The sequence below is a fragment of the Delphinapterus leucas genome, chromosome 18, assembly GCF_059928025.1.
Source record: "Delphinapterus leucas isolate spDelLeu-1000000601 "Yukka" chromosome 18, BTC_Dleu_Yukka2, whole genome shotgun sequence".
In the NCBI taxonomy this organism is placed as follows: domain Eukaryota; kingdom Metazoa; phylum Chordata; class Mammalia; order Artiodactyla; family Monodontidae; genus Delphinapterus; species Delphinapterus leucas.
The window spans coordinates 25,373,966-25,397,658 of NC_143146.1; positions in this window are offsets into that span (position 1 = coordinate 25,373,966).

The following is a 23,693-nucleotide window of genomic DNA, read 5'->3' on the forward strand; positions in this document are numbered from 1 at the left end:
CTCAACCACTGCGCCACCAGGGAAGCCCTGTATTTAATTTTTGATTGTTTGATTAATATGCATCTTGGTGTGTTTCTCCTTGGATATATCCTTTATGGGACTCTCTGCACTTCCTGGACTTGATTGTTTCCTTTCACTTATTAGGGAAGTTTTCAACTATAATCTCTTCAAATATTTTCTCAGTCCCTTCTTTTTCTCTTCTTCTGGGACCTCTATAATTCGAATGTTGGTGCATTTAATGTTGTCCCAGAGGTCTCTGAGACTGTCCTCAATTCCTTTCATTCTTTTCTCTTTAGTCTGCTCTGTGGTAGTTATTTCCACTATTTTATCTTCTAGGTCACTTAACTGTTCTTCTGCCTCAGTTATTCTGCTATTGATTCCTTCTGGAGAATTTTTAATTTCATTTATTGTGTTGTTCATCATGTTTGTTTGCTCTTTAGTTCTTCTAGGTCCTTGTTAAACATTTCTTTTTTCTTTTTCTCCATTCTATTTCCAAGATTTTGTATCATCTTTACTGTCATTACTCTGAATTCTTTTTCAGGTAGACTGCCTATTTGCCCTTCATTTGTTTGGTCTGGTGGGTTTTTGCCTTGCTCCTTAATCTGCTATGTGTGTCTCTGTCTTCTCATTTTGCTTAACTTACTGTGTTTGGGGTCTCCTTTTCTCAGGATGCAGGTTCGTAGTTCCTATTTGTGTGTGTGTGTGTGTGGTACGCGGTCCTCTCAGTGTTGTGGCCTCCCCTGTTGCGGAGCACAGGCACAGGCTCTGGACGTGCAGGCTCAGCGGCCATGGCTCACGGGCCCAGCCGCACCGCGGCATGTGGGATCCTCCTGGACCGGGTCACGAACCCGTGTCTGCTGCCTTGGCAGGCGGACTCCCAACCACTTCGCCACCAGGGAAGCCCGTTCCTATTCTTTTTGTTGTCTGCCCCCAGTGCGTAAGGTTGGTTCAGTGGGTTGTGTAGGCTTCCTGGTGGAGGGGACTGGTGCCTGTGTTCTGGTGGAAGAGGCTGGATCTTGTCTTTCTGGTGGGCAGGACCACATCCAGTTGTGTGTTTTGGGGTGTCTGTGACCTTATTATGATTTTAAGCAGCCTCTCTGTTAATGGATGGGGTTGTGTTCCTGTCTTGCTCGTTGTTTGGCCTAGGGTGTCCTGCACTGTAGCTTGCTGGCTGTTGAGTGGAGCTGGGTCTTAAGCATTGAGTTGGAGATCTCTGGGGGAGCTTTCACCATTTGATATTACATGGAGCTGGGAGGTCTCTTGTGGACCAGTATTCTGAACTCGGCTCTCTCACCTCAGAGTCACAGGCCTGACACCTGGCCGGAGCACCAAGACCCTGTCAGCCCCACAGCTTTCCAGTTTCCAGGTACACATCTGAGCAAGGCTGAATAGCTTCATTTTAAATTACAGTCCAGAAGTTAAAGGAGGGGAGCCAGGCGGCGGAAGGGAGCCATGCTAACTGAACCTGTCAAGTGTGGGAACCGCAACACCAGTGGCCAGTTCCACGAGCGGCTGCACCACGGCGGCTTCTCCGGCTACACCTGGACCTCATAGCTGCACCCATAATTTTTATTACTGATATATTTACAAGATTTATACCTTACTATATCTTCTTTTCTCTGGTATACACACACACACACACACACACACACATACACACACACACAAACATAGCCATAACACATTAACACACACATTTTATTTTTCAAAATATGGTGGTCTCTTTTTTGCAAAATAGAATCATACTCTAGGCGTTAATCTGAAATTCATTTGCTTTGCCTGACAATATATACTTGATATACTTGAAATTCAGTCTAATTCTATGATTAAAAAGTAAATATATTAAGAAATTTATTAAACACTTGTATGTCTAAATACACACATTCTATGTATATTGTGTGTTTGTGTCTATATATATATGTGTATAAATGATTTTAGGTAAATAATTTTATACTTTGTAAAGACATATGGGATTTTCTTGTAGCAAATATTTTCCTCCTTACATTAACCCTTCTCCCATTTCTTCCTATTTTCTTGACTCCTCCCTTAATCACCATTCCCCCTACCCCCAATCCAGATGATTATCTTTCTGTGCTATTTCTATGCACTTACAATTGCTGGTTCTAGGGGAGAAGCTAAGATCTGCATTTATCATATGGGTTCTGGATAAGAGACTACCAGTGAGAGGCTCTTGCATGCTATTTGGAAGATTGAAGAGTAACAGAGGCCATTATTCTTTAGCTACAGGTGTAGAAAGACTTGTAGAAAGATATAAAATGTACAGCTGCTTCCTCCTGAGTGTTTGTGGACCACTGGCTAGGGGATTCAGGCTCATAAAGTTACTAGCAGCTTCTCTGATTGTTTAAGCCCTTTACTGCCTTTATTTAACACTTTGTACGTGGAATCCATAGAGTGTCTTATGTTTTCAACATGCACACAAACATACATACAGGAATTTCACCACTGTTAGTTTTCAAAAAATATTACCAACAAGGGTTAGATTACAGTTACTTCTCTTTATCTTATTTTTCTTATTCAGCCATTCCTCATAAAAATCCTTCAAGTCACTTGTTTGAGTTTTAATATAAGAACTACAGTGTACATAAGAACTACAGTGTACAGTATGGTTGTAACATAGTTACTTATGCCTGTATTGTATTAATGGGCATTTATTTTCATTTACTTTGTTAAATGATTATTCGAAATTGCATGGTAATGATCATTTTACATATATTCTTGCATCTTTGTCTTTCGACTTCTATGAATATATCCCCAGTGATGGACACGTGATATGTAGGTGTATGTGTGAGGGGTTTTTTTTGTATTTTAATATATGTTGCAAGATACTTTCTGTAAAATATAACCTTTTAAGTGTCCACCAGCAATAAATAAAAGTGCCCGTGTTACTTTATTCCCACACTCACTAATAATATTTTTCTGTTTTAACTTTTCCCAGTGTAATGGATGTGATTGATATTTCACCCTCATTTTATTTCTATGACTAATTGTGACTTTGAATACATTTTAATGTTAGTTAGCAACTTGAATTGGCTATTCAGTGAATTTTCTCTATATTATCTTATTTTTCCTTTGGCATCTTTTCTTTTTGGTGAATATTTAAGCATTTTTGGTATAGTTTTAGATCTAGTCATTCATCTGCAGCTAGCATTGCAGTTTTTAAACCAAAGTATTTGTTTTTGATTTTTGTCATGTTCTGCTCTAGAAAACCATATATTATGTATAAACATATAAATATATATGTGTATATATATGAATATATGTGTGTGTGTATATGTATATATATACACACACACACACGTATATAACTGCTTTTTTCTCTTCCAGCTTCGTGATTCTCATGTTGAAGATCTTCACTACCCTAGGGTTGGGTAAGTAGTCCCTTAAAGCTTTTTAATGTTTAATGTTATATTGACTTGCAGCTTGTAAATAGGTCTTTTGGAAAGTAGAAATATGATATTAGCACAGCAATAAAGTTGAAATAAGGTATGGTCTAAGGACAAGATATGCTGTTCCTGGAGTGACTTTATAGAAACCCACAGGTCTCAGCTATTCATGTACAGAATTATGTTGTATGTGGCTGCTTGTTACTGTGAAAATATAAAAATTGCTAGTGACTGCAGAGGAGCACACAATTCTCCTGGATGAAACATAAACCAAAATAACCTAGTACAAATGGAGTATGTGAGAGTTTCATGGGTAAAGTCAGTGAAGAGGAGAGAAATGGATACATTTCTGATTGGGGAGATTAGGGTAAGTTTTATTTCAGATTTTATTTGAAATGATATTATTTGTGTGTGTGTTACATACCCAGAGGAACAACAGTGTGGGTTTTGATGATGAGAACTCAATTGTAGTTGTTGACTACAAAAATAAGTTCGACTTTAGATGGAGATTTCCTAATACAATATCTGTTATGCAAAATAAATTTCTCTTGCCTCCTTCTTTTCCCTGAAAACAGTATTTCACACTAAAACTACTTGTTTTTCTAGGTTTAAAATTGATGTCACCAATTACTCTGAATTTCAGATGATTTAGAAAATATTTGCTTTTAGGTATAATTCTAAACATAATCGTATTTAAAATATTACTTAAATTTTGAAGAGTATTAGTTATTGATACAATAAAAGTAGATAGCTCTTTATATTTGTTTTAAAAATATATTATCAAATCATTTCAAATACAACATAAAAATAAATTTTATTAATATGTGCATTGTAAATTTGAGTGAGAAAACTGTATTTCATTGCATATTGGCAGTTTAGGAAATAATACAGTATTTTTCAAAATATAGCCATGTAATCATTATTTTAAATAGATTATACATTTTAAATGTGATTTGGTTTTATTAATGTCAAAGACAAATATGCACAGATTTACCATGCACATATTTACATGCAGAATTAAGTTTATGATATTACTTTTGTTATTTATTTAATCCATTTTTCAGTAAGACTTAATGTTAGCTTAGAATTTAGGCTAATGTTTGGAGAAAAGTTACTGGTGAAAATAGTCCTCTTATTAGCTGTGTCTACTTCAGTATTTTTTAAGGTAAAGGAAGAAGTGAAGTATTTTGATGATCTGTCACTGAAATTGAAAGTGAAAATTCTGTGAATTAGTTCTAACTTAAAAAAGATTTCAAGAACTTAAATTATTCCAAAGATTTCAAAGAAGAGATCAGATTCTAGGAATTCTGTTAAATTTGTGCACACTGAAAATGTGCACAGAATAATTAAAACACTATGTTTTGTTTTTATAGAAGATAATAGAGTGAAATATGCACATTAATTTGGAAGGTTGATTAGTCAAGTATATTTCATCATTAATTATTTGAACACCAAGTAGAAAAACAGACCCTGGACACAAAACTAAGGTTAACCTGAGTTTTCTGTTAATTATAACAGGTTAAAAACTTAAAAAGAAAATAACTTTTTGTCAATGCTATGAGAAAAGATATAAATTTCATATATTTATGATAAAACATTTCACTTGACTATGTCACCTTACGGGTTTGCTGCTATTTTTCCATCTTAACATACAGAAAATTATGTATTACTCTTTACTTTTATATATTTACTATTAGTTTCTAAATTTATGTAACTGCATTAATGATAGGATTAGCATTTGACTAATTAATGTATTTTAAAGTATTTTATTTAACAGAAATTTGTATAGTTAATTAAGACCTACTGAAGAAAATGAGATTTTTCCTCTAGTGATAATTCCTTTCAGTTATAGCCCTATTTTTTACTTATTATGTAAAAACAAGAAACAAAAAACTATAAAAATCTTTACCAGTGTAACAAAGTTCATACTTATCAGCAACAGAAATTATTGTAGCCTAGTCAAGCAGAAGATAAATGTATTAAAGGATATGAGATAAAGTGGAGAACCCTTTGGAAGTATAGGAAATTAGGTTTATAGAATGCATAGCCAGAAACTATGTACAAATAATTCCATGGCTGCCTTCTGTTAAGATCATACAGAACCAGCTTTATCATGGCTGTGCATGGGGCATGTCTCCCTCTTCCTCCTCTGCAAGTGAATATCTCTGTAACTCCCCCTCCCTCAGTTGATGCTATAGATAACAGCTCTTTCTTCATGCCACTCCCCTTCAGACTGAAATCTCTAGTGTAGGCTTCTGATTGGCTGACACAGGTCACATGCCTGTGCCATAAGTGCACAGCATTCTGCGAAAGCAGATGTGTAGCTTCTGTCTTAAAGTGAGACTCACAAGTTGGAAAATGTAAATACGTAAAGGATATTCAGATGGTGAAAGAATGAAAAACATCCACTAACAATGCAAAAGTAAAATCCCAGCCTTAAGAAGGTAACCTGTAATATTTTATTCTATGTATTATATGTGAACTAGCAGACTAGACATTTAGCCAGATTCTTTATTTTTCTGGAAATATTACTTGAGTTTATAAAGTCATGAAAATAGAATACTCATGGCAAATGCAGACTAACACAACCATTCAAAACATAGTAAAAACATACTGAACTCCTTTTTTGTCGTTCATGTTATTTAGTATAAAAATATTGTTATAAAAAGGCACTAAAATATTTTTCTTATTTATTTGGCATAATTGTAGTTTACCATAATACGTATGTGGGTGAAACCTGGATTAAATTGGCCTGTACTCCCAATCTGGTTGTGCCATTTACTAGCCCTGTGACTTTGGACAAGTTAGTAAACTAATCTGAGGCTCAGTTCTTGAGGTGAGAATTGAAGGAGGAGATGGGGGCAGCAGTGTTAACAGGAGGAAGAGACTTTCAGGAAACCATAAGCATAAGGGCAAATGTGCTGAGTTAGGAAAGAACCTATTGTGTTTGAACAGCATAAGAAGGATGGCAGGGCACACTGATTAAGAAAGACGAAATTTTGGAAAAGTAACTTGTAGTTGAGACTTTATTCCAGGTGCAAAGAGAAGATTCTGGGGGATTAACACACAGGAGTGACATGACTGGACTTATATTTTTTAAAATATCCTCAGGGGCTTCCCTGGTGGCACAGTGGTTGAGAGTCCACCTGCTGATGCAGGGGACACGGGTTCGTGCCCCGGTCTGGGAGGATCCCACGTCCGCAGAGCGGCTGGGCCCGTGAGCCATGGCCTCTGAGCCTGTGCGTCCGGAGCCTGTGCTCCACAGCGGGAGAGGCCACAGCAGTGAGAGGCCCGCGTACTGCAAAAAGAAAAAAATATATATATCCTCAGGCTACAGTATAGAGATGGGTTATAGGATATGCAGAAATGAATGAAGACCGTTCAGAGAGGCATTGTTACGTCTTATATGAAGGACGGCTTGGATTAGCGTGTTAGGGAATATGGATTTGAGATAAATCTACTTTTGAAATCTTATAATAGTTTGTTGAACATTTAGTCTGTGTCAGTCTTGTGACTAAAACAATGGTTGCTTTTGGAGATTGTGATGGACATAGTGATGGGCCCCACAGACTCTGTCCACCTTCCTTAAAGAAAGACATGTTGCACTAGCTGTGGAGGGTGCTGTCAGCAGATGGCCTTCAGCTTTATCCTCTTCACGGGTTGTTTCAAGTGCAAAGAGCCACCTCCTCCAAGGTCACACTCTTAGGGATGGTCCATATTCAGTGACGGATCAAGTCAGAGTTATAAAGTCTTGTATTCCCGTGGTTTGGGTTGAGAATGTCAGGCCTGCATTATAGCTGCACTTCTCTCTTTGCTCAGTCCTCCACAGATGATGGATGATCTCAATGGCACCCCCTGATAAACATCCTGGATGCTAAATCCTGTCTCACAGTCTGTTCTAGAAAACCCAAACTGTGACAAATAGTATGGAAGTCAGAGAAAATGAAAGAAAGAAGGAATGGGGGATGATTTATAGATGTTTTACTTACTCTATTTTATAGGTTCCTATGACATTTCTGAAATGAGGAAGATTGGGGGGAAATATAGGTTAGATTTTAACTCAAATACTGTTTTACAGATGTTGAACTTGAGTTTGCCTGTGTGACACGTTAGTATGAAAACTATTTGGTAGCAGACTCTATGAGTTTACATCTCAGGAGATATATTACAATGGGTTATGCATGTGGGAAGGTCCAGAATTTGGATAGTATTTGTAATGATGGAATAGATGGGATAACCCAGGAAGTGTGTGCAGGTAAAGATGAGAAGGACAAAGAATAAACCTTACATCAAACTGAAGTTTAAATGTTGAGAAGTACTTCTGGTATCAGCTTAGATATGAAAAGAGCTTTAGAAATTGTTATTTCTATCCCTACATCAAGAAAAGGCTGGACAAACAGGAAAAAGCAACTTTTAGGGGGTTTATAAGAGAACTTAGGTTGCAGGGGAAACCTTCACTCTAAAATCCAGGAGAAAAGTACATTTAGAGAGAGACATAGAGCAACTGCTTCCATGAATGAATTGCTGGAGGCTGACTGTGGATTAGAGTGGTAGTGAGAAACTCCTAGGGGCCCTCACATATTCTCATGGACTTTTCCTCCAGGGACCCACCAGATTCTTGTGGTGTTCACCCCCAAGAAAGATCCCCTCATTACTCTGGACCTGGGAGGGAAAGACTAACTATTGTGAAACATACCTAGAAATTTCTCTGTAGCAAGGTGCTGCTCTACAGAGAGAAAAGATTTTGCCAGAGCACAATTCTGAAGTTTTATATCAGCCAGGAGTACAGGAATTCCATCCCACTCAAACCCCCTCCAGCCTTCCTCTCTAACCTAAAAGAAAAAGAAGAAGAAGAAAAAAAACCTAGTCAAAAGGGGGCATGGACTTAAGGAAATGGACTGGGAAAGAGGTAGACAGGAAAGGAAGTGTGAGGCAGAAGGAAGTAAAACCTGTGTAAGCAAGGGAAGGGTCAGACCCTTGTTAAGGCCACAGGTCAAGACATAGAACCAGCAAGGTCTGGGCAAGTCTGGAGGATTCTAATTGGAAGAGTATAGACCCCCACCCTACCCACCACATTATATAACCATGTCAAGGTAGCTCCAGTATAACTGCATTTTAGCTAAAAGACCTGCAAGGCACAACTCCCCCTGACCATCAGTTTATAGAGAAGTCCATCAACTTACAAAAAAAAAAAAAAAAAAAGCAGTGTGAAGAGACACAGCTATCATGAGAACAAGACTTAGATATGATAATGGTGTTGGAGTTATCAGTCAAGAATACCATGATTAATATGTTGTGAGCTCTAATGTAAAAAGAAGACGACATTCAAGAACTGACAGATAATGTAAGCAGAGTTAGAAAACTCTAAGAAATAAACAAAAGAAAGTGTTAGAAATTAAACAAAATGTAACAGAAATGAAGATTGGCTTCAGTGGGCTAAGTGGTAAACTCAACACAGCCAAGAAAAATATCACCAAACTAGAATACAAGTCAGAAAAAGTCACAGACTAGAATGGAAAGAGAATGAATAATGAAAAAAACAAAATCAAACAGAAGATGAAGGGCTGTGGGACAATATCAAAAAGTAACATGTGTATTTGAAGTACCACAAGGATAAGGAAAAGAGAATGAAGAAGAAATATTTAAAGAAGTAGTATCAGACAACTTTGCAAAATTACTACAAGACACCAAACTAAGTATACAGGAAGCTTTGGTAGCACCAAATATAAATAAATCAATACCAATAAATCTGTACCTAGGCCTATCATATTCAAGCTGTAGAAAACTGCAAAGAGAAACTCTTGAAGGAAGCTAGAGAATTTAAAAATGCCTTATAGAGGAACCAAGGATGAAGATGACAGCAGACTTCTCATCAGAGACATGCAAGTAAAAAGAGAAGAATGAAGTAGTTAAGATGTTGGCAGGAGTTGGGGGGAGACACCAATCTAGAATTCTGTATCAAGAGATAGTATCCTTTAAAACAAAACTGAGAGAATTTATTACCAGAAAATTTATCATTAAAGAAATGTTAAGTTATTCAGGCAGGATGAAATTGAAGCAGGTCAGAATCTTGGATCTGTATAATGAAAGGAAGAGCATCAGAATACTGAAAGGAATATTGAAGGTCAAATAACATCTTTTATGTTTTGCATTCTTAATCTAATAAAATAACTGATTGTTTTTAAGCAATAGTATGACAATGTATTACATGATTTAAGAAACAAATGAGAGCAGTGTCTCAAGGAATGGAAGGGAGAAATTGGGAGGACTCTGGAGGTACCTTGACTACACATGAAACGAAATAGTGTTAATTTGAGGATGAATTTAGATTAAAGTGTGCATTGTAAACTCGTGAGAAACCACAAACTTTTTTTAAAGAAGTGTAATTGACTTTCTAAGAGAAAAGATACACTGGAATAACATAAAATGCTCAATTAAAACAGGAGAAGGCAGAAAAAGAAATAAAAGAAAGTAATCAATACAAAAGAGTTATAAAGATGATAGATAATTATCCAGATATATCAATAATCACTTTACTAAAAGTGAAAAGTTTAAAAACACTAATTTGAAAATTTTATCCTGTGGTTATCATTTCTGGGGAAGTAGAAATAATATAAGAATAAATTGCAATGTATTCTAGGCTAGGGAACTTACACATATTTCCTGTGTCATAAAAGGGATAACAAATATCAAAGGCAATGCTCATGTCCAGGGGATAAATCCTCAACCACTAAACTATAGAGCTTATATCTCGAACTAGATTTCTTGGAAGAGCCTAAACTTTAAAAGTTGAAAGTTTGTTAATATGTTGAGGTCTGGACACCAGAGCTTCCTATCTACCCATGCTTTTGACTTAACCAGAGATAGAACTTCTTTCTTCCTAATTATATCTTATTATTATCTTGATTATATCTTTCTTAGTAAAAAAGAAGTATACTCATGCAATTTTAAACCATGACCCATTAAATTTTCCTTTATTAAATAATACTTGGATTTAATATATGCTCACACATAGAGAATCTACAGTGTTGGTGAGGCTGAGTACTGATTATCACTAATGAATATCAAATTTCATGAGTGACTGGCAAACCATGCTTAGTATATATACTGTGGCTGGAAACTTTTATGTGAAGATTAAGTAGAGACAGTGTTCACAATGACCTCAAATGAAATAGCAAAACATGATTAAACGTGTTTAGTAAGAAGAGGCAAAAATCTTAAAATGGGTTAAAATTACCAAAATATGTTAATAATTGAGATCCACGCTATATTTGTATTATTCACACACATATGTATCTAAGACTTATGCAGGTATTTCTATGGCTTAATGCTAAATACTTCTGTGAAAATTTAAGAATACTCAGCATACAAAGTGGAAGTCATAATTAATATTTTATAAAGCTTAAACAGTCTCATAATCTCTACAGTTATAAAAATTAAAATTAACATTCCTACCTAGACTAAGTTAGAAAATAGCTCTTTAGTCGATGGTCAAATTACTTGGAGATATTAACAGAGCATAATCTTTTCTTCTCTGAAATGTATCATTAAGATTCATTTAAAATGAAATATTCATTCAGATATAATTTGCTTCAAGAGGCAGACAAGGAGCCTCATTAGTTTTTCATACATAATGTCAATTTGAACTAAGCCACTGTCTTTCAAGAGTCATAATAGGGGAAGGTGTTTAAGGCTGGGGAGTGTTTCTTATAACAATTCTGAGACTAACCATTTCCTTTATACTAGATGCTGTTATCTGTGTTTTGTAATTCCTTTAATTTTCACAAAAACTTTATGACATAATTATTCATTTGTAGACTTAGGCACCTAGTGTAATGGTGGAACTTGGATTTCACCTTTGGCTGAGTGCAGAGACTGTGCTGTTTTAACCAACCTTCAGTCCAGTAATGCCCCCCTCCCTCCCAGTTCTTATTTGTTTATAGTACATCTAACTGTATGTGACTAAAATTCGCTTAGGATTTTAGTATTATTATTTAACATATATATTAGGGAAGACTTATTTTCAAAGAATAAGGAATCCATATTTCTTCTTCAATAACAAAAGTAATATGTGGACTTTAAAATTTGTGTTAATGCATTTTCAATCAGCATATTTGCTTACTATTTCATTTGGTATACATTTCATACCATTTTAAAATTATAGAATGTGTCATATTTGGTAGAATACCTTGATTCAGTATCATGAAAGGTCATATTCATAAATTTCTTAATGTTAGTAAAAGCTAAAGTTAAAAAAATGATCTTAGCCAAACCTCTATAGAGAAAGTTTCAAATGAATTTCCAGTTAATACTTGTAAGGTCAGAAACTCACATGACTTTTTGCTGCCAGGTTAAACGTGACAGAAAAATAAAAGGAAAGAATCTTTGAAAATAGCTTAAATATATTATTTCAATTTAGTACTTTATTTCTCATAACAGACTAAAGTTGTGTCCTGAAAATGTTAATAAATTTTATTTTAAGAACCTGCATTTTTACTTGTTATCAAGTGAAATAAATAGATGGAAAGGTGGTGTTTTTAAAACAAATCAGTAAAAAGTCACAGACTAGTTTCCTATGTGATTCTGTTGCACAGGAAATCTTAGGAAGTAATGAATATGCTAGTCAGGTAAATTTGGGATTTGGGATGGCAGAGAATTAATGTGACCAATACAAATCATCAGGGCACACTGGAGATATCTTCTAATCATGAGGCTAATTACTCTCCTGGCTGTTTTTAATCCCCTGATTTGTTTGATGAGAGGCACTGGTTGTGTAGCAGTGTTTGGGGACAGAGACTTGACTGCTGTAAAAGGCAGTTAATTGGAGCAGGAAAGGTCCCTAGGAGATGCTCAACCAAAATGGTTGGGAAAAATGTTGAGTATCTATCACATGTAAATATATGGATATGAATTGAATGAGAAAAAGGAAACTCTGGATTCTGAAATGGGTTTATCTAAACTATAAAGACTAATGCTTATTTAAAATGGATCAGGATTTATCCAGGAAGTTTCAAGGAAAAATAAGGAAGATCTGTAAGAATAAATAAGGAATGGAGGTTAGGTGGGTACTTACAGAAAGTAGGCAAACGTGAAAAATCAGTGAAGTTCCAAGTCAAAGTAAAGCAGTGATGTCGTTGAAAAATAAGTGAATGAAAACATGGCAAGGTCAAGGCCTTCCAAGGCATTTTCAAGACCAAGAGCTGAGTTCATTGAGAGATTTATAAATTGCATTGCCTTAACAGTGAAATGCCTCAAGATTTTACCAATAGCTGTTATGTATAAATCCCTCCTAGGTTTAAAGAAGCAATGACTTTAAGAAAAATACCACTTGGAGTAATGTGAGGTATCAAAGGGAAGACCAGAAATACAGCTTATTTCATACAAAGGCAAACCATGTTTATTATTAGTTTTTGTACCAATATCTGTCTGTGAAAGAAAAGGATTACATATTTCTATTGTTACCATTATGCTTTCTTAATTTTTTTTATTTTTAGAAATTTAATATGTTAAGTATTAATCAATGGATTAAATAATACATTAAGTAATACTTAATAGATAATACATTAAATGACTCTTGATATGGTAGGAAATACATTTTTCATTGATTTCTTACAAGCAGCCAAAAAGGAAAGATTTTCACAAGTTGGTGGATTCAGCAAATAGTAGAAAATTTGTTATCCTTTCCTCAGTCTCCTCCTGAAGTGAATTCAAGGACTTAGAGCCAATATCTATATATGTAGAATCAAGCATTTTCTTGTGTGTGATAAATAGGCACGTTTTGAATTTCTACGGATTATCTACATTTTCTTAAAATGCAGACAGTTTACAATAATAATTTATATACACAGTGGAAAACATAATTTTTTAAACAAATTTCTGACGGACTAAGCATAAGAGGGATGTTAGTACTTTTAAAGACCTGACACCTCTTTACCTCTTTTTCCATTGCTGATATAAGGGCAAGATGTATCTTGCTTTCTGATGCAGTTCCCATACCCCCCACGTGTCGTGGTAATTGGCCAGGAAGACTCACCTTTATAAAAAATGAGTGAACCATAGTAAAATAAATGTAGAAGAGTGAAACTCTTTATAAATTATTATTTTAGATAAAATTGGTTAATCTTTTTTATAACTTTTACCTACGTTTCATTCAAAACCTTACCCCAAGTATGATTATTTTGAACTTTAAATTTGTTTCAGTGAATTCACCCTAAGAATATGACTCATTATTTTAGCAGAAAATATTAGTTATTTAAATTTTAAAACTCACCTTTTTTTTGCTATATGTAAGATATGTGTTTTCAGTATGATTAAATAAGAGATATAGAGCAACCCTTTGGCAGCTGTGTTTCCTACATAGGTGTTGAGGAACTTATGCAAATATGTTGGTTTATGTTGTATTTCTTTTTATAGCCTGGGGTTCATTTTCTAGAGTATTTGATTGCTTTGACTCATGACTCCTCTGGATATTCTACCTATATCACTTTTCTTTCATAATTTTGTATGATTCTGAATATATCAAATTGTTAGATGGATCACAGTTTATGAGTATATTTGGCTAGCAAAATTACTATCAATTTAATTCAGAGCTATATAAAATTTTGACCAGAATAAGTATAAAATGTGAAATACAGCTTATTTTACATGTTTTTCCTGTATGTATATAGGAAAAAAGTGGGTAGAAATTTTCTGTAAAGAGAGGAAAACCTTTTTATAGCAAAGATCTAAAGCAGGAGATGTGAAGGAGAATATTATTAGAATATTTTTGTTTGTAGTGAATATTGCCTCCTTTATGTAATAATGCCAAATGAAGCATAAACAGTCTAATGTCAAATTTGTCATAACATATATTTTGAGTGAAAATTTCATCCAGAATTAGCCATGTCACTTCACATGAGTGAACAGCATGAACTGTTATGTTACATAATGGATATCCTTGAAAAAATAATTGCATTCACTATTCAGATGCACGTGCTAAACTATTGTACTTCCTTGTTTGTTGCTTTAACCATTGCATTGTAGCACATTATTGGAATTTTAATTGAAATATACACCAGTAAAACTTTTAAAATTCAGTTCTTCCCCAAAATGCTTTAAAAGTTGGTTAAAGCTTTTTTTTTTTTTAACTCTCTGCTTGTCACATATACTAGAGAAAATTGCAGATCTTAGAATTTCCATTGAAAATTTGTGCAGTGATAAAATAGTCTTGGAATATTGCAGCTTAAATATAAGTTTAAGATCATCCAAACTTTTCTTTGAGTTCCAGGCTTTCTTCCTCTTGTCTGTGAGCAAGGGGATATCCTTGTAAGGTGCTTCTGGTTTTTCTCACTTTAGTACTAGAATTGAAAAAGTATGCCTTGGACCTACCAAAAGGTGTTGCATTAAGTAAAACTCACATATAGCCTGGATTTCCCTGAAAAGGGCTTAAAAGTGCCCACATCCTAAGACTTCTGGCACCAAGCACCAGGCAGAAGAGAATACAATCCTTTTAGAAGGAAGCATTTCCTTTTAGTGTTTCAGAATCCTTACAGATTAAATTAAATCAGACATAAGTTTACAGTTAAAATTATCCAAACTAAATAATCCACCATAAGTAGGTATCAGCAGAACAAAAAAATATAAATGTAGAATCCCAACAATTTAAGATTTTGGAATGGTACTGATATGCAATACAAAATTAAAACTATAGAAATCCTTTTGGAAAGAAAAATAGAATTTAAAAAAGAGGAAGCAACAACACCCATCAAAAACGACCAGGATATTTGAAAGAACCAAATAAAACTTAAAAAAATATATTTGATAAAATTCAACTTTTCTTCTTAATTCACGTACTCATGATGACAAAGTAACCATTATCTGGTACTTGGTGAAGGACAAAAACAAAGTGTAAAACTAAACTATTTTAGGGTGTTCAAACTTCTAGACAGACATGGAATAAATTATGACTACTCACATTCCAGTGGCTAAAGCAATTAACATGGCCATATCCAACATATCAAGTCCACATTTTTATGTCAGTATAGTTTTTATTGTCTTATGTTCTTTTTATTTTAGGTAAAATTTACTCTCCATAAAATGAACAGTTTTACCTAATTTTGAATATGGTCTGATGTAAAGGTAAAATTTGCTGATTTCTTAGAATAAGGAATATTACAACACCATTTTAGTTAAAAAAGAAAAAGTTTCTTTTTTCCACTGAGTTACCTTGGCACCTTTATTGAAAATCAGTTTAGCATAAAACGTGGGTGTGTTTCTGGACTCTCCTTTGCACAACTGTTTTACATGTCTTTATGCCAGTACCTCATTTTCTTTTTTTTTTTTTTGTAACATCTTTATTGGGGTATAATTGCTTTACAATGGTGTGTTAGTTTCTGCTTTATAACAAAGTGAATCAGTTATACATATACATATGTTCCCATATCTCTTCCCTCTTGCGTCTCCCTCCCTCCCACCCTCCCTATCCCACCCCTCCAGGCAGTCACAAAGCACGGAGCCAATATCCCTGTGCCATGCAGCTGCTTCCCACTAGCTATCTACCTTACGTTTGTTAGTGTATATATGTCCATGCCTCTCTCTCGCCCTGTCACAGCTCACCCTTCCCCCTCCCCATACCCTCAAGTCCGTTCTCCAGTAGGTCTGTGTCTTTATTCCTGTCTTACCCCTAGGCTCTTCATGACATTTTTTTTTCTTAAATTCCATATATATGTGTTAGCATACAGTATTTGTCTTTTTCTTTCTGACTTACTTCACTCTGTATGACAGACTCTAGGTCTATCCACCTCATTACAAATAGCTCAATTTCGTTTCTTTTTATGGCTGAGTAATATTCCATTGTATATATCTGCCACATCTTCTTTATCCATTCATCCGATGATGGGCACTTAGGTTGTTTCCATCTCCGGGCTATTGTAAATAGAGCTGCATTGAACATTTTGGTACATGACTCTTTTTGAATTTTGGTTTTCTCAGGGTATATGCCCAGTAGTGGGATTGCTGGGTCATATGGTAGTTTTATTTGTAGTTTTTTAAGGAACCTCCATACTCTTCTCCATAGTGGCTGAACCAATTCACATTCCCACCAGCAGTGCAAGAGTGTTCCCTTTTCTCCACACCCTCTCCAGCATTTATTGTTTCTAGGTTTTTTGATGATGGCCATTCTGACTGGTGTGAGATGATATCTCATTGTGGTTTTGATTTGCATTTCTCTAATGATTAATGATGTTGAGCATTCTTTCATGTGTTTGTTGGCAGTCTGTATATCTTCTTTGGAGAAATGTCTATTTAGGTCTTCTGCCCATTTTTGGATTGGGTTGTTTGTTTTTTTTGTTATTGAGCTGCATGAGCTGGTTGTAAATTTTGGAGATTAATCCTTTGTCAGTTGCTTCATTTGCAAATATTTTCTCCCATTCTGAGGGTTGTCTTTTGGTCTTGTTTATGGTTTCCTTTGCTTTGCAAAAGCTTTAAAGTTTCATTAGGTCCCATTTGTTTATTTTTGTTTTAATTTCTATTTCTCTAGGAGGTGGGTCAGAAAGGATCTTGCTGTGATTTATGTCATAGAGTGTTCTGCCTATGTTTTCCTCTAAGAGTTTGATAATTTCTGGCCTTACATTTAGGTCTTTAATCCATTTTGAGCTTATTTTTGTGTATGGTGTTAGAGAGTGATCTAATCTCATACTTTTACATGTACCTGTCCAGTTTTCCCAGCACCACTTATTGAAGAGGCTGTCCTTTCTCCACTATACATTTCTGCCACCTTTATCAAAGATAAGGTGTCCATATGTGCGTGGGTTTATCTCTGGGCTTTCTATCCTGTTCCATTGATCTATCTTTCTGTTTTTGTGCCAGTACCATACTGTCTTGATTACTGTAGCTTTGTAGTATAGTCTGAAGTCAGGGAGCCTGATTCCTCCAGCCCCGTTTTTCGTTCTCAAGATTGCTTTGTCTATTCGGGGTCTTTTGTGTTTCCATACAAATTGTGAAATTTTTTGTTCTAGTTCTGTGAAAAATGCCAGTGGTAGTTTGATAGGGATTGCATTGAATCTATAGATTGCCTTGGGTAGTAGAGTCATTTTCACAATGTTGATTCTTCCAATCCAAGAACATGGTATATCTCTCCATCTGTTTGTATCATCTTTAATTTCTTTCATCAGTGTCTTATAATTTTCTGCATACAGGTCTTTTGTCTCCTTAGGTAGGTTTATTCCTAGATATTTTATTCTTTTTGTTGCAGTGGTAAATGGAAGTGTTTTCTTGATTTCACTTTCAGATTTTTCATCATTAGTGTATAGGAATGCCAGAGATTTCTGTGCATTAATTTTGTGTCCTGCTACTTTACCAAATTCATTGATTAGCTCTAGTAGTTTTCTGGTAGCATCTTTAGGATTCTCTATGTATAGTATCATGTCATCTGCAAACAGTGACAGCTTTACTTCTTCTTTTCCGATTTGGATTCCTTTTATTTCCGTTTCTTCTCTGATTGCTGTAGCTAAAACTTCCAAAACTATATTGAATAAGAGTGGTGAGGGTGGGCAACCTTGTCTTGCTCCTGATCTTAGTGGAAATGCTTTCAGTTTTTCACCATTGAGGATGATGTTGGCTGTGGGCTTGTCGTATATGGCCTTTATTATGTTGAGGAAAGTTCCCTCTATGCCTACTTTCTGCAGGGTTTTTATCATAAATTGGTGTTGAATTTTGTCAAAAGCTTTTTCTGCATCTATTGAGATGATCATATGGTTTTTCTCCTTCAGTTTGTTAATATGGTTTATCACATTGATTTGCGTATATTGAAGAATCCTTGCATTCCCGGAATAAACCCCACTTGATCATGGTGTATGATCCTTTTAATGTGCTGGTGGATTCTGTTTGCTAGTATTTTGTTGAGGATTTTTGCATCTATGTTCATCAGTGATATTGGCCTGTAGTTTTCTTTCTTTGTGACATCCTTGTCTGCTTTTGGTATCAAGGTGGTGGTGGCCTCGTAGAAGGAATTTGGGAGTGTTCCTCCCTCTGCTATATTTTGGAGGAGTTTGAGAAGGATAGGTGTTAGCTCTTCTCTAAATGTTTGATAGAATTTGCCTGTGAAGCCATCTGGTCCTAGGCTTTTGTTTGTTGGAAGATTTTTAATCACAGTTTCAATTTCAGTGCTTGTGATTTGTCTGTTCATAGTTTCTCTTTCTTCCTGATTCAGTCTTGGCAGGTTGTGCATTTCTAAGAATTTGTCCATTTCTTCCAGATTGTCCATTTTATTGGCATAGAGTTGCTTGTAGTAATTTCTCATGATCTTTTTTATTTCTGCAGTGTCAGTTGTTACTTCTCCTTTTTCATTTCTAATTCTATTGATTTGAGTCTTCTCCCTTTTTTTCTTGTTGAGTCTGGCTAATGGTTTATCTATTTTGTTTATCTTCTCAAAGAACCAGCTTTTAGTTTTATTGATCTTTGCTATTGTTTCCTTCATTTCTTTTTCATTTATTTCTGATCTGATTTTTATGATTTCTTTCCTTCTGCTAGCTTTGGGGTTTTTTTGTTCTTCTTTCTCTAACTGCTTGAGGTGCAAGGGTAGGTTGTTTATTCGAGATGTTTCCTGCTTCTTAAGGTGGGCTTGTATTGCTATAAACTTCCCCCTTAGAACTGCTTTTGCTGCATCCCATAGGTTTTGGGTCGTTGTGTCTCCATTGTCATTTGTTGCTAGGTATTTTTTTATTTCCTCTTTGATTTCTTCAGTGATCACTTCGTTATTAAGTAGTGTATTGTTTAGCTTCCATGTGTTTGTATTTTTTAAAGATCTTTTCCTGTAATTGATATCTAGTCTCATGGCGTTGTGGTCGGAAAAGACACTTGATACAATTTCAATTTTCTTAAATTTACCAAGGCTTGATTTGTGACCCAAGATATGATCTACCCTGGAGAATGTTCCATGAGCACTTGAGAAAAATGTGTATTCTGTTGTTTTTGGATGGAGTGTCCTATAAATATCAATTAAGTCCGTCTTGTTTAATGTATCATTTAAACCTCATTTTCTTGATTACAGTAGCACAATGATAAGTGTTTAAGTCAGTATAAGGTACTTAACTTTGATCATCTTCAAAATTATTTTTTCTATTTAAGGCTGTTTACAGTTCCATATAAATTTGTGAATAAGGTGCAGATTTCTTTAAAAGTGTCTGCTGAAATTTTGACTAGAATTGTTTTGAATATATATATATATCCTTTTGAGGAAAATTGAAGTCTTAACCAAAGTTTAGTCTTTCAGTTATAGTTTGTTATTTTCAATGTAGAGGTCTTGTATATATTTTGTTAAGTTTATTCCTAAGTGTTTCATATTTTTGATGCTATTTTGAATGGTATTTCTAAATTTCAATTTCCAATTGTTTTTTGTGTACAGAGATACAGTAGACTTTTGTATATTGGGTTTGTATCTATCAACTATTCTAAACTTCTCTGTTCTAGTAATGTTTCTGTGGACTCCTTGTGGATATTCTACAGAGAAGATCATGCTATCCGAGGCAAAAAGCAAACATAGTTTTGCTTATTTCTTTTCATTCTCTATGTAGTTTGTTTCTTTCTCTTGTCACATTGCAATGGCTTTCACCTCTAGAACAATGTTGAAATACATTGGGTAATAATGGACATCTTTGACTTGTTTCTGATCTTAGAAGGAAAGCATTCAGTCTTTATGATGCAAGTGCTAAGATTTTCACAGATGCTCTTTATAAGGATGCAAACATTTTCTCTGTTCCTAGGGTTGTTTTTAATAGTATTTTTATTATGAACAAGTAGTGGATTTTATTAAATGCTTTTTCTGTGATTATATATAATTTTATTTTTTAATTTGTTTATATGATGAATTTTAAAATATTTGGCCAGTCATGCAACCCTGTATCACCCTACTTTTCATAGGATCATATCCTTCATTCATTACCTTTAAGTGGATTTTTTTGCTTATTATTTATTAACTTTTACACTTCATTTTTTAAAGATGTTCTTTTTGGTGTAGTCTGATACAGGGTATTCTGCTGTAGTTGGAAGCAGTAGTCCTCCAATTTGCAGTGCTTCCAGTTTGAGAAAGCTCTGGTTCCCCCACCATCCAAGTAACTCTTCCAATGATGTGTTCAGGATACTTCTAACCAACTAGCCACAGCTTTAAACTTTACTCTTTGTTCTTATTGCCAGAATGACTGCATTATTAAACATTCTGATTTATGTCTTTTTGCCTCTTTAAAAGATTTTGGATTTCTGGGAGAATGTACATATTGTATTAGTGTCATTTAATACCTTCCGGAGATTTTTAGAATCCCAGTGAACCTTTCAGCTGTCTATGCACTATTATCAACCTCCCTTACAGAATGACCTAGCATAATTTTGAATTCTTACTTTAAAATTATAAATCGGTTTCAGGGGCTGCCACATACAATACTGGCTATCTAGAGCTATCCTTAACTTTCTTAAGAATTTTACTTTCAAAAAAACCTATCTTGGACTTCCCTGGTGGAGCAGTGGTAGAGAGTCCGCCTGCCGATGCAGGGGACACGGGTTCGTGCCCCGGTCTGGGAAGGTCCCACATGCTGTGGAGCGGCTGGGGCCCCTGAGCCATGGCTGCTGAGCCTGCACGTCCGGAGCCTGTGCTCCGCAATGGGAGAGGCCACAGCAGTGAGAGGCCAGCATACCGCAAAACAAAAACAAAAGACCTGTCTTGAGTACTTGCTGTCCTTTGGGTTTATTTCAGGAGTCGAAGAATTGCTTCATGTTAATGCTTTCTAGTACCTTATCTGATAGCCCTCAATTTTACTCTTTAGGGCTACTCTTTGTCCCAAAGTTTTCTAGGATTTCTAACCATATTTCTACTATTTCAAGGTGTCTGTCACCATTGCATCTATTTTTCCTTTACTACAGGTACTAGACTGTATATCTGTATCATAGTGTACTATGCTCTACTGTTCTATGCTGTACTACAGGTCCCCTTGGTGCCGTAGGAGTTAATTTCCCATGCTCCTGTAGTTCCAAGGGGGTTAGAGGCTTCTTGGAATCTCCATTTAATTTTAGCTTATTTATTTAAAATGTCTTTGTTGTTTATAATTTTTCTCTTTTTCTGTTGCTGAAGCTATGGTAATAGGTGGGAGCAAACACTTCGCCTGGGCTACAGAGTCTACCTCAAGGGGGACAGAGAGGAGGCAAGGCTGTCCTTCTGTAGTGAAGTCAGTGCCTCATTTTAGTGCATTTCAATTATTCTAGAAAAAACCCTTAACATTTTCCTTATTTTTTAAAATGAATGATTCTGCCCCTTAAATAAGTCTGAGAATGGAAGCCAAATCTTGTTTCCTTTCTTTTGCACAGATTATTTCTTTTAGTTTTAAATTCTAGCCTGGGAGCCTTTTCTTCCTCACTTTTAAGTTTTATTTCGTATTTTGAATTTTTGTTCTTGAGAATTTTCAGTTTTCTCAGGGGCCAGCTCTATCTAGTAGAATAAATACTGGCTGGCAGATCCCTGGCAGTGGATCAGCCCTCACGCTATTAAAGAAGCATCATTCTTGAGCATCTTATGGTACAGACTTTTAAAAATGGTTAGATTATTTATTTATTGTATTTTTAACTGCCCTATATATTTGAAAAGAGTGTAGGATTAACCCTGGCCATACTCTTTTGATTATAATGTTTTATATTTTTTAATCCAAACTAATGAAATGTGAACAAATCAGTCCCCCTTCCTTATTCAGTCAGCTTTTACTTCCCTAATGTTTTAACTTTGCTGCCAGAGAGTACCTTGGATCTTTTTAAAAGCTGTCCTTAGGTTCTCCGTCACTCCTCCTTTCCCTCCCCTTTACAAACAAAGCAGTTTAAACAGGGACATGGTAACATGCTTCTAGCAGATTATCACAGGACAGAATAAAGATTTGTTCTCTGCTTTAGATTTATTATAATTTAAGTAATTAAATTATTTAATATAATTTATGTAAATATTACCATGAAAATTGTTGTAAGATATTTCAAAGTGTTCTAATGCAATTTACTTAGTCAACAATTGGAAGGTTGTTTTTTTTCTTCCCTTGGGAACTATATATTTTCTTTGTCACAGCAGTTGGTTCAGCCACATTCAAAGCCATTGAGTTATTAGATGTTTGCTGGGAATGTCAGAAGAGAGGAAGGACTTGAAACTGAGAGGGTTTAATGTACACAAGCAGGGAAGAGCACAGATCATTGAGTCCACCACTAAGTGGTGGTGCATTAGAATACAGCAAACACTTTGGAGGGTAGGGCCAGAAAATCTCAATCCTTGTGATCAATTTTATCTTTGATATCCAGGAGTTACTTATTTTATATCTGTATTTTCTCAGATTTGGGAGCCAACACTTTTATTTCCTCTTAGATTCTGGACCATCATTTTTTTGTTTGTTTGTTTGTTACTTGCCACAGACATAGTCTTCATTGGTCCAAATGAGATCCTTATAACTTAGCATCTATACTTCCCATTTCCTGAAGTATGCAAAATAATCACAAGACATTTAATCCATTTATAGATATGACTTCTTACATTCGTTCAGCTGCTGTTTCATTCCAGTGTTCTACTTGGCTCTTTCTAAATAAACCACATCCAAACATCATTTAAATAAAAAATAAAAACAATCAAAAACAGATAAAACTTTTACAGCTTCCCGTCTTTTAAACTTTTGCTATACTCTTACGAACCTTCCTTTGTCTAATATTGTATACAATTGTTAACGTTCCTGATTTTTCATGAAATATGCCAGTGAATAAAAATACTGTTCTGTTTACTGCAAAGTAAATATTTTCACCTAGAGACCAGTCCTTAACCGGCAGACAACTTGTGCATCAGTTGTTACTTATGATGCAGACAAATTCACATAACTTGAATCAGACATTTGGCTTATAGATTTTTCAAGATAAATACGTATGTTAACACTTATTTGTTATGATATAGCCTTATCAGTGAAAATTGTATCTCTTGTAAGTAAAGATCAAAAGAATTACCGATAAGCAATAACTGAAAAAAAAGGCTGAAAATCAACAGAGGTAAAAATTTCCCTTTATTTAATTTACGTAAGATTGAATTGCATAAGTATCGACGAAGAAGTCTAGCTTACATGCGAAACAAACACATTGAATTTCAAGTTCGATTTTTGTCAAACGATAGTGTTTTTTTTTTTTTGCTTGTTTTAATATTGCAAGGCTAGCATTTAAAAAGGTTATGCTTCACAAGGGAAAATAAAACTTTGATTCATATACAAAGGTTATTGAAAACCAGATGTTTTGTCTCAATATATATGGGAATTTCTA